Source organism: Myodes glareolus, chromosome 19 (genome assembly GCF_982192425.1).
Source record: "Myodes glareolus chromosome 19, mMyoGla1.1, whole genome shotgun sequence".
Classification (NCBI taxonomy): domain Eukaryota; kingdom Metazoa; phylum Chordata; class Mammalia; order Rodentia; family Cricetidae; genus Myodes; species Myodes glareolus.
In genome coordinates, this window is record NC_142044.1 from 39275027 (window position 1) to 39287876 (window position 12850).

Consider the following 12850-nt stretch of genomic DNA (forward strand, 5'->3'; position numbering starts at 1 on the left):
TCTAATGCACTAAATAAACTCTATACCCAGTCTCTCAGCGTGATGTATCTGTCTGTCACCTGCTGCAGTCTCCCACCTGCCAAGGTGACCCTCCAAGGCCTCATCTCTTATGACTCAACCCACCTCCCTCTAGGCCACTCTACTACACGGCCCAGACAGCTGCATGCTTAACCTTCCTTCAATACAGGGTACTCTTCTAACCCCCACCTTGTGTACTCACCCTCACCCTCTGGTTCCTGCTCCCTCACGATCACCTGTTCCCCCCAAATCTCATCTCTCTTCTCATACTCCTACTTTTCCCCTGCCTAAATGATTCCAAACATTCACCGCCAACTGACTCCCCTATAATCATAGATACCCAGATGTCCTCAGACATCAAACACTCTGAACCAATCCCCAAGCAGGGTCACATCTGACCCCGGGTATCCAGGGGGCAGAGTCGGAGCAAATATTCCAGGAAACCGTGTGCAGGGTGACAGAGGCAGCTGGTAGCAGCCACGTCCTAATGCAAGGAGAGAAGGAATTGACTTTGCAGTCAGGTTGTAGTGGTCAAGCAAACCCAAGTCCAGTGACCCCAGAGAGCACTCCAAAAACTGGAAAGAGTGCTGCGGGGGGTGGGGGGACACACATGGGGGACACTGGGCTTCCTGAAGCTAGGTGTGACTATACAGTGCAGGCTTGTGTGTGTGTGTGTGTGTGTGTGTGTGTGTGTGTGTGTGTGTGTGTGTGTGTCCCAACCACCACACGGGTACATGAGAGCCCCTGCCCTTTCCACTCATCCCCTAACAGAAGGTAGATGGCTGCCAGCCACCTGCTCAGTCCCTGTCCCGGAATCCTGGTCAAGTCTCTCTCTTCGGAAGCCTCAGTTTCCTCACAAGACCTGACCCAGAGTGTGAGTTCAGAGACAGGTTGGATGCAAAATCCCTGGGATCCTTGTGTCTCAAAAAGCAGTTCTTGTCCCCATTCTGTTTAAGTCACATCACTCAGAGTCAACTCTGCGTGTTCAGGCCCCCAAGCAGAGATGTGTGGTCCCCTATCCCCTATCTTGTTGCTTCCTCCCTTTCCCAGAGGAGGGACTCTGAGAGCAAACCCCTCCCTGAGGTCTCCCGGTCACGTGTCAGGAACCTGGTGCACATGCTGAACCCCATAGGTTCTATAGGCCCATCTGAGGAGCCCCTCACTGTGTCTTGTGCTTAGGGCAGATGGGAAGAGGGAGCAGCTGCACCCCAATCTGCTGCAAGGCTAGTTTCATTGCTGCTGTGTCTGTGACCTGAGGCAGATGCCTGACCTTGTTGAACTTACCAACAAAAAGGGCCATGTTCCTCTTTCAGAGAGGCTGTGGGGGTATGCAGATGTGAGAACTTAGCTATTTCCCAATTTACACAAAATTGTCAACAGGCTGAGTTTGAATGGGACTGGACAGTCCTTAGCTGTGTGGACACGGTGACCAGCTGTGAATCCAAGTGATTACCGAACACGGCCTCCTGCTGATATACCCAACCAGAAAACGAAAGAGAAAGTCCCACTTGGCAAGAAACTGACAAACACAGGAAACTTGAGTCTTGCTGGATGCTACCCTCATCCCACGCCCCCGGCTGACCCACTCAAAGGAGCGACATAGTCCTAGGTTCTTAGCTGAGCCCATTTTAAATTGGGTGGAGGGGTGTCTGTGGCCTGGAGGGAAAAGACCTGGCACCACAGAGTTGGGGACCATCCACAGATCACTCCCTGTACCTCCTGGGTTCTGTTCATCCCTCCATCCCCCATCCACAGCTTCAGCACCGCCCCCAACTCCCAGGTTCTGTTGATGCTGACCTTGGTGCTGCCGAGGATGGCGTGCACAGCATCTGGTCATCTGCTTGTGTGGGTTCTCCTCCCAGGAACTCCTGCTCTGAATCACTCAGTATCACATCCTCTCAGGGTAACAGGCCCCCAAACCTTAGTAGGCCTCCAGACCTTAGCACAGCTGACTCCATGATGGAAGCACCATTCAGGCCACAAAGTCCAACACATAGACAGCATCACCTGACATAAGGAAAACTAAATCCTAATCCATCAAAGTCCATGGTTCTCCCGGAAGTCTCTAAATGTGCTAACCTTGCATTGTAGCTTCTGGAGTTCTGCTCCTGGCTGACTGTTCTGGTTAACTGAAGTATGCCACCCCAGGATATATTTTTGTGCTTAAAAGCTTACCCTGAGAAAGGCTCAATGCTACACTGGGATTTGGAACACAGTTGTAGTTACCAGCAGATTAACAAAAACTTCCTATTGGCTCAAGCCCGTGTTTGAATAACCTTCTCTGGTGGATCCCCACAACATTTCTGGAGATCCTTAGAGACATCAGGGGTCTCAGATCCCCTCAGAGAGGGAAAGAGTGCAGCCGTCAAGGAGCTCAAAGGGGTAGGAAACCTTAGACATGTCAAGTCCCTAGGACTCCCTTTGGTCACTTCCTGCCTGCTGTGCCCAGTCTGTGGGGACCCCAAAAGACCACCAGGGAGACCGATTCACCAAAATGCAAAAAGCAAGGTTTATTGTGTGCTCAATACAAGCGGGTAGGGAGCTCATCAAAGTAATTGGCACAGCAGGGACAAGAGGAGGTACTCTTCCCTTCTAGAGGGCATTATTCAAAGGCAAACCCCAGAAAATTTACATTAGTAGGGTGTGGGATGACGGGCTCAATCCTGATTGACTCTTGTCCAGGGACTTCAGAAATTTTACTTTTGAACCTCGCCTGTTGCTTGTCAAGTTTTCTTATCAGCTGATCTTCAGGTGAGGACATTCTGCAGTTAACTGTACTTTCCAGGTGGCTACCCTGTTACTTTTGCCCCCAGCCATTTCTGAGGACTGGAATGTTTTACAGGAGATATCTTACACAAGACACACGATGGAGGCAGAGGACAAAATGGAGAAACTTTGGTTCTTCGCTGCCTAATGTTTCCTAGGGGTCTGGCACCTCCACTGGAAAAAGAAACACATTAGAATGTCACCTGGCCTGTCACCTTCTGAAAGTAAGTCTGGTTAAGATGCCTTCTGTTTAGGACACAAGGGGAGGCCAGACATGGCCATTGATCAGTGTCTGGGATCTGTGTGAGACATCACCAGACTCCCCTAGTCTGCTCAGGTGTATGAATGTGTGGCGTCCACCCCTGGTTGTCGCTACTGTGTGTCTCTCTCTGTGTTTCTGTCCGTTCTATTTCCCTGTATTGACCTGACCAGTGGCTTTCTCTGGTGTGAGAGAGAAAAAAAAAGACAAAACAAAATGGTCTGTCTGTTTATGACCCGTGCCTTCTTGTCGGTGACCTGAATCCTTTTGGTTCTGCTAGGTCACCCAGAAACCTAAATGACCTCTGCCTGTCCCACTCCAAGAGCGTTCTACGCTTTGTTGCTGGACTCCCACTCATGGCTGGAGTCGGTCCCGGTCTCTGTGAGGCAGTGGGGAGGGGCTGGGCCTCTTATGTGGGTGGGGGTGCGTGTGGCTGGCATCTAAGCAGAATGCCAAATAGTTTCCCAAACCGCACACTTCCTTTACTCCCCTTCCCCCTTTCTCTAAGCAGCCCCTGGGAACAGGAAATGTTCCCCTGAGCAAAGGAGGAAGTTCCACTCTTCCTCTTTCATGATTAATGTATCTTTTTCAACAAGCAATCTATGTAATTGGAAACCTCAAAACCAACCATTCTTTGCAAAAAGTGGAACACCCATCCCCCAGAACCTTGTGAGTGTGAGGATTAGAGCAGGACTATTCAGCCTAGACAGAATGGATTTTCCCTTATGTCCAACACTGACCAAGGGGACTTTAAATAATTTTTCCCGGGTTCTTTTCAGAAGGATGAATGACAGATGCCGAAAGGTTTCCTTTGTCACCCAGTTGGCCCCAGATATTAGAAAACAGAAAATTAGGAAAATTTATAGGTATAAATGGGTCCCAGTTGCTAGAGGAAGCTCAAAGGTGTTTAACAGCAGAGAACCAATTGAGAGACGAGACCTTTTGCATAAACTTAAAGCCACTGTCAACTCTCATGATGAGACACAGTTAGACTTACAGATTTTGTCCAAAGAATATCTCTAGCTGAAAGTCGTGCCCCTAATCAAAGGATACAGCTGGACTATCTCTTGGATTTACAATTATAGGGGATATGGGCAGAAATCAACCCCTCAGTACTGCCCCAACACCAAGTTCATGTAATTGCTCAATTAATTGGTTTAGCTACTCTCTGCAGACTAAACAATGCCCAATGACCCTGGAAACAAAAAGGGAAGTTGTGGTCCACATTGCCAGGCTTAGAGAGACAGGCATACTGGTGCCTTGCCAGTCACTCTGGAATACACCTCTCCTGCCTGTGAAGAAATCTGGGACCTCTGGTTCTCACGAGTCTGACTCCTCCAGAGAAACAGGTGTCCACTGTCTTGGACCTGAAGGATGCCTTCTTCAGCCTCCATGGGCACAGGTGAGTCAACCCATTTTTGCTCTTACATGGTCAGATCCAGAGAGAGGTTGTAGTGGGCAACTTCCCTGGACCAGGTTGTCCCAAAGATTTGAAAATTCTCCAGTCAGCCCTGTTTGATGAGACACTAAATGCTGACCTTCTGCTCTTCGTCAGAGGTTTCCTGGGACCACACTCTAACAATGTATACTCTAACCAAACCTCCTCCTAGCCTCTAAAACTAAAATAAATTCTGAAAGGGCCACTGAGTGACTGCAGCAAGAGTGACCTTTGTCTCCAGAGCATCGGCTAAGAAGGACCGACTTTGTACATCAGAGTCTACCCATCGTGATACCCAGCTGGGGGAGGCGAAAGGAGCAATCTTGGAGTAGGTTTGCTGACATCCTTCGGATCCCAACTCCGAAGACTAAGAGGCAGGTTCAAGAGTTCCTAGGTGTGGCTAGGTATTGCTGCCTCTGAATATCAGGGTTTGTGGACATAGTAAGGCCTCTATACACCAGAACAAGGGGCAGGGACACTGAGTCCCTAATTTGGACTAAGACTAAACAAAAGGCATTTGAAAGTTTGAAAGCAGTTCTGACTTCAGCTCCAACCCTAGCACTTCCAGATGTCTCAAAACTTTTCATATGTCCACAAAATAAAAGAGATTACAAAAGGGATTGTAACCCAAACTTTGGGGTCATGTAAATGCCCTGTGGCACACCTTTCCAAATGACTGGACCCTGTAGTTACAGGATGGCCTACCTGTCTAAGAGCTGTGGTGGCAACCATTAATCTAATGAAAACAACAACAACAAAATACAAGCTAACTCTCGGTCAGGATCTTAAACTCACAGCACCCCACACTGTTGAGGCTCTCCTCTGAGGAACACAAGAATGCTGGCTGTATAATGCCTATGTGAACCAGTGCCAGGTCCCACTCCTGGGCCACTTTCGACTCAAGTTGGAGAAGCTGTCTGCCTTCAATTCTGATACCATCTTTCCTGATATCAACTCACCCATGACTGTCATAAGATGAAAGATGAAACCAGGTACATGGGGGTTGAAGTAGTTACTTTAACTGAAATACTTTTAGTCCAAGTCAGGCACCTCAGTCCACACAGCAAAATTGATCGGCCTGACCCAGGTTCAGATGGTGAAAAAAAGAAGTTCATCACCATAAACACAGACTGTTGCCATGGTTTTACTACCTGCATTTCCACAGGATGATGTATAGAGAAAGATGGCCTCTCACCTCTTGGGGAAAGGACATTAAAAACGAAGAACACCTTGGCTCTCCTAGAGACTATTTGACTCCCCCTGCAAATACTTGTGGCTGTGCTCTCTGGTTTACAGTGATTATTGACTGTGTTTCTTCTGTCAAGTTTCCTTGCACTGAAATCTGTCCCCATTTATTAATATGACTTTAGCTAGACAGTCAGAGAACATCAGAGTGAGATACAGGACGGTGAGGGTCCACACAAGCTGCAGGCTAGCAGGGATGTGGGCCCTCTGCAGAGTACAGAACACACTGGAATGTTCGCAAACGCTTGACAGTCTCTGGGTTGAGCATCAGGATGGAGCTACAGACTCGTGTGGTGGGGGAGTGGAGTAGGGAGTCTATAACCTTAGGTCCATCCCACCTGGGCATCCTGAAGATCTGCTAAAGAACGGCTCAGTTGACCAGTGACATACCAAGAAATGTTACTTAGGGTGACTCATTTAAGAGTTGAGGATGATCTAGAGGTCATTTTAGCCCAATGGAATGTGACCCTGATGCAATGGGAAGCATTAACTGAAGGAGCTTTAGAGGGAGTTGTGTGGACCACAGCATCTCCTAGAGGAGGGGTCAGTGATCAAGATGTCCGATCACCATGGTTACCCTATCACAGTCCATACACTGGAGAAAGTATGGCCAAGAGCAGTATTTACCTCCTGCTAGTCTCTCTTTTTCTAGCGGCTGGGATCTTCCAAATGAGCCTGTGACTTGATGGTTTCTGAAATCATCTACATGGCCAGGACAGACAAACCTCCCATGATTGCAGGAGAGTTAAGTATGCTCTGTTGAGAGCCCCGGGTGGCTCCCTGGGAGTGGAAGGACAGTCACTGCTCCCACATAACACGGTCTGGACACTTGTACCCTAAGAACATCTGATTTGTCTTTGTTCATTATGGAAAAACCAGGCCCTAGATAACAAATATCAGTTTTAAGAAAGTTTCAAATTGTAGAGCCAAGTGTATAGCCTCTGGACTATATGCAATGTCAAACTGCACATAAAGGTGACAGAATCTAAGCCATAAATGTAATATTTTTTGTTTGAAGCACAAATAACTTTGCCCTCAGTTTGCCACATGTGTAATCGTCAGGAGCAGCAGGTCCATTTGCTGAGTGAACACAGCAGCTTTTGGATTAAATCAGAATGAGCTGACCCAGAATTGATCCAGAAAAGTTGGAAATCACCTGGAGACTTGCTGCTGATTATTGTGGAAGTTCAAACAAAGTTCATCCAAAAAGAGGACATGGTCACATGGTCAGTAGATTCCTGAGTGGGAGAGGGGACTTGTTATGAAAGTCACATCACCAGGCAGCTCTGTAGCAAGTTTTATAGGTACCACCTGGTCTCCCCACCCATACCCTGAGTTAGAGGACATCAGAGAGTTGACAGGTGTCACTATTATGTCATACCCTGTTACCAGGGTAGAGGGTCATCCAGAAACACAAATGCCTCATTACCCAGCCAATCCACTTCGGAGTAAATGCATAGAAACAACAACAAAAGCAGAGACATGGGCAGATGTTTGTTCTCCCACGTTCCCAGCAACTTGATTAATAACAGTCAAAGGCACAGCCTGGATGCCCAGCATGAGCTAAACAGATATGAGAGTATGACAGTTTGTAGAGTAGAAAATCTCTCAGCCTTTAATGGGCAGGAAATTCTGTCCCACACACAACACGATGAAGCCTGGCATTATTAGCATAGACGAAATAAGCTGGACACAAAAGGAAATGCTGCATGTCTCCTTCGTGAGGACGATGGGGAGCGGAGATCTCACAGGGGAGAAGCCCGTGGTGGTTCCAGAGGTTGTGGAGAGCAGTATCAGCCCACAGATGAAGAGATCTGGATGCTGGAGATGTTACTCACACACACACACACACACACACACACACACACACACGAGTGCTTATGGTGGGCCATATGTATATTTTACCACAGCTTCAAAAATCTAATTTTTCTTTTAAAACTTTATTCTTCTCTCATGCAATACATACTGATCACAGCCTCTCCTCCCTCCCCTTCTGCCAGTTCCTCGCCCCAGTTTCCCCTCCCTCAGATCTACTGCTCTTCCATTTCCATTCAGAAAAACACAGGCTTCCCAGGGATATCAACCAAGCACGGCATAACAAGATACGGTAAGACTAGGCAGAAACCCTGATATCAAGGCTGGAAATAACCCAGGTGGAGGAAAGAGTCCCAAGCAAGCAAGCAGGCAAAAGAATCAAAGACACCACCTTTCACTGTTGGGAGCCCACAAAAACACCAAGCTAACAACCACAACACGTACGCCAAGGACATAGAGAAGACCCAGGCCGTCCCTTTTATTGCTGCCTCCATCTCTGGGAGCCCCTGGGAGCCCTTGGGAGCCCTGGTTAGTTGACTTTGTGGGCTGTGTTCTCCTGGTGTCCTTGGCCTCTCTGGCTCCTACAGTCCTTCCTCTCCCTCTTCTGCAGGGTCCCAGGAGCTCCCTCTAATGTTTGGCTGTGGGTCCCTGCATCTGCTCCCATCAGCTGCTGGAGAAAACCTCTCTGATGACGATTAGGCTAGACTGGTCCTGTGAGTAGAGCAGAACAATTAGGAATCAGCTCACTGACATTTTTTTCTCAGTCCTGTTTGGTTCTATCCTAGTTCTGTGAGCCCAGTAGCTTCCAGTTCCTGACCTCCAGACAGCGTTGGGCATGGGCTCCCTCTTGTGGCTTGGGCCTCAAGTTAGACCGGTCATTGGTTGGCCACACCCACAAACTCTGAGCCACGGTTGCCCCAGTGCCTCTTGTCAGCAGGGTCAAAGGTTTTGTGGCTGGATTGGTGACCCAGTCCCACCACTGGGAGCCTGACTGGTTATAGCTGATGGCAGCTCAGCTGCATATCCTCCATTGCTAGGAGTCCTCGCTAGGGTCGACCTGACAGATTTTAGGAAGTTTCCACCGCACTAGGTTTCCACACTGCCCCGTAAATGCCCACCTAATCCAGTCATCTCTCTCTGCACACCCTCTCTCCACCCCCCCATCTGTTACTCCCTGTCCCCATCCCCACCTGCCCCCAAATCTACCCACAAGTGTCCCCTTCTCCGGGAGATGCATGCAGTGCATGCAATAATTGTAGTGGATTATCCTTTACTTAACAAATAATATCCCCTAATAAGTGAATATGTTATGCCCAGATCACAGAGTCCCCCCAAAACCAACTAGGAGACCGAGTACTGTATGTAAAAGCAAAGAGACTTTATTCTTACACACGTTTGCAAACTCGGACTCTCCGTGTGTCCAATGTATTGGAGTGATCAGAGAGCCTCGAACTCGGCTGGGGTTGGGTTTTATAATAGCAGAGGTTGGGTGTGAGGAATATCTAAGGTTCAGGACCCCTGATTAGCTGACATTTGTTTAGGGGTGTCCTGGTGAAAAGCGATGGATGTGTGCTGGCTGGTGATCCTATCTACAATGGTTGGAACGTTGGGAATTTCCTTTAGATGGTCTGTTCCTGGGTGGTACCTGGGTGGTCTCAGTTTGTGGTCTTTCTTGTAACCAGGTATTGCCTTAGGGTAAACTACTGAGACTCAGGCCTCTGTCGAGCTTGTCACGGCTGGGGCTTACCTACAGAGTACATACCATACTTGTCTTTCTGGGACTGGGTTGTCTTGCTTAGGATTTTTTTTCTACTTCTATTCATTTGCCAGCAAATTTTATGTCATGATTTCTAACATCTGAGTTATGCTCCACTGTGTAAATGCACCACGTTTTCTTTATCCATTCTTGGGTTATAGACATCTATGTTGTTTCCTGTTTCTGGCTATTATGAATAAAGCTAGTATAAACACAGTTGAGCAATTCTAATATTTTTCAAAATCCAAACTTCTCTGGTAAAAATGATAGCCAAAGGGGTCTGGAGAGATGGCTCAGAGACGAACAAGGCTGTCATTTACCATTGCTGTTCTTGTCAACGACCAGGGTTCAATTCCCAGTACCCACACAACAGGTTACAACCATTCTTAGCTCCATTTCCAGAGGATCCAGCACCCTCTTCTGGTCTCCTCAGACCAGGCATGCATGCAGGGCAGCCACAGACAGGCAGGCTAAACACCAACACACATAAAATATGAATAATAAGAGATCTTTTAAAAATTAAAGGAAAGAAGCATTTGCAATGCTTTGACTTAGGAAAATTATAGGAAGAGAAAGCAAAGTCCTGCCCAGAGCTGTGACAGACTGAGCAGGACAAGGAGGCTTGTACGCATGCCCGAGGCTGTCTGCTCTGGGCTTCAAAAAGAATATACAAGTTTGCCCGGTGTCTTACACCACTGGGCAGACAGGCATTATTATGGTAAGCAAATGTTATGGGACAGATAGAGATACATAGATAGATAGATAGATAGATAGATAGATAGATAGATAGATAGATTATAGATAGATAGATAGATATATGATAGATAGATAGATAGATAATAGATAGATAGATAGATAGATAGATGATAGATAGATAGATAGATGATAGATATATAGATAGATAGATAGATAGATAGATAGATAGATAGATAGATAGATAATAGATAGATAGATAGATAGATAGATAGATAGATAGATAGATAGATAATAGGAGATAGATAGATAGATAGATAGATAGATAGATAGATAGATAGATAGATAGATAGATAGATAGATAGAATGATAATGGTTCATCTCCTCACTTCCCACGGACACAAGCACATCTGAAGAGATGACAGTGGTGAGGAGCAGGCTGAGGTGCTGAGTTGATTGCCATCCAGGGCCATGGTGACGTCTGGGCCTGGCCTGCTGTCCCGGGCCCTTGTCTGTGTTCCTGGCCCTGTTGCAGCCATGGTCTCCATTGATGTCCATGGCTCATGATACCACTGAAGGCCCAAAGTATAGGGATGTGCAGAGTTGGCCTTACCTTCACTGACAGCAACACTAGGGAGAACTGGTCTTGCCCCTCACTGGGTGAAACACTCAGGAGAGAGGGTCCTACACTTCAACTGGGCAACACAAGAGAGCTGGCCCTGTCTTGGGGGACATAGGCGAGTGCCCTTTCCCCTGCTCCACCCCATGCCACCTGTGGCAGGTGGGCAAGTTGTTCCTGCCCCTCACCAGCTGCAGCACTCCACAGAGTGGTCTCTGCACCTCACCTGTACAACACATTAGAGCTGGCCCTGGTGGTGCAGGTGTGGGAGAGATCTGAGGGCCTGAGAGCAGGAGAACTGTCCCTGTCCCTTGCTCCTTGCTACATATGGTGCACTAGCCAGGACAGCACTGGTCATGTGGTTGGGGGAGAGCTGGCTGGCTGACCAACCCTGCAACTACCCAGGCCCAGAACTGTGGTTCTGAGTTCACCCACTATAACATCCAGCCCATCTGTGATCTGCTGGAGCACTTGAAAGGCCCGGTCATGCAGACTCAAAACTGCAGGATCTTCATGACACAGGGCAGAAACAGGATATCCAAGAGGAGTCCCAGTGAGGGCCCAGCATCAATAGTGTAGGAGAAACCAGAGGCCTTGAACCAGACCAAAGAATCTTTGCAATGAACACTTGTAGTAAAGATACGTGGACAAAACGGTTTACTGCATGACTCACTGGGTCACAGTGCAGCTTCCATGACGAGATCTTTCTTTTTCTCTTTTTCCTTTTATTTTTTCCCTTAAATTTTATTTTAGTTCATTTTGTGGGAAGGATGCAAGGGCAGAGGGTAGATATGGAGGGGTGGGGAGCTGATTGGAATTGAGATAAATGAGGTGAAAAATACAAAGAAAAAATAAACAGTTAAATAAAGTAGAAAAAGACTGTGAGGCTTGGGCAGTCTGCGGGACAGCTGGCAGTGGGACCAGGATTTATCCCTAGTACTTGATCACATTCTTTTTGGATGGATACCGTGCTCAGTCTAGATATAGTGGGGAGGGCCTTGGTCTTGCCTCTAAGTGAAGTGTCAGACTTTGTTGACTCCCCATGGGAAACCTTACCCTTTTTGAGTAATGGATGGGGAGAGAGGTGGAGGAAAGGGTGGAGGGGTAGAGGGGAGGGTGTTGGAATGGGGATAGCTATGTAAATGAGAAAAGATTATATTAAGAATTCTTAATAAAATGAAATAATTAGAAAAAGAAAATTATAGTTGCTTCAGAGACAGCCCTGGTCTGCAAACACTTCCTTATACGCTTTAAGCGTGGTTCTGCTGGGATTATATCCAGGTGTGAATCCTGTTTTCTTCTTTGTTCTAAAACTGTCTTAGTCTCCAAAGGGAGAGAATGTGATTATGGGTTCTGAGAATGTGGTTTTCATCCCTGCATTTTCCCTGGAGCCTAAGATGAGTCACGACACTTCAAATACCACAAGATCATTTCCCGGTTCCCGCCTGGCCTTGAGGACAGCAGACATAGTGTAGATGGTCTGGCCCCATGAGCACCTGCCGTTCATGTCAATCATCTGCATGTTTCTGAAGCTCTTTGCTTTGTCTAATGGGGTGGTAAAGTCGTCTGAAATGCTGGCACCATAGGTTATGTGTCAGTTATTCACCCCATGCGTGATGATCCACTGATTGCTTCACCCCGTCTTAGCTATCTGTGTTCTGAGAATTCTAAGTCAGCACCTGAGTTTTCCTGGGAGGTATGAACAAATGTCTAATTACACTAGGCCAGTAGAGGTACTGGTGACAGACCAAAGAAATAATCCTACCTGAGACTGGCTCAGTAACTCAGCAGGTTCATTTGGGTTACTCACAGGAGGTTATTTAAGGGGTTGCTTAGAGGTGTGTGGGTGACATAAAGACAGCTGTCTCAGAGCAGCCACTCCTGCATGGGTGACAACCCATAATATCTGTGAGTCTGGAGATTGCTGCACAAGCTGTGGGCGGGCCAACTGGAAAGGTCTCTAGCAGGTAAGGCGTACTGCTAATAAAGTTGGGGTGGAGGTTCCTTGAGAATCTTGTAATTTATGAACGTCTTAAGCCTTGCACGTTTTGTTACCTTCTTGAGCCTTAGGAGCATCTCTTCTCCTTCGATTCGGAAATGACAGCTCCACAGGTCTCTACCCCTTCCCCAGCTCGTACATTCTTTGTTTCCTCCACACTTCCGTGTTCTCTGAGACTTGCAGGGGAAGTAATATAATTGTGTGATGACACACTTGTATTTATGATTGTGCACAGCCCCACT

At 47.4% G+C, this 12850-nt stretch overlaps 1 long non-coding RNA gene across 4 annotated transcripts in view; it reads left to right on the forward strand.

Annotated features, from left to right (window-relative positions):
• Positions 1 to 3766: 3766 nt before the first annotated feature.
• LOC125413360 (uncharacterized) overlaps positions 3767 to 12850 on the forward strand; it is a 30606-nt gene continuing 21522 nt past the window's right edge. Inside the window, exon 1 of one of the 4 annotated variants that reach the window (XR_015735631.1) lies at positions 3767 to 4445. This is a non-coding gene — a long non-coding RNA (uncharacterized LOC125413360). The remainder of the gene's footprint in view (positions 4446 to 12850) is intronic. The other 3 variants (XR_015735629.1, XR_007235933.3, XR_015735630.1) reach the window with 3 other exon arrangements.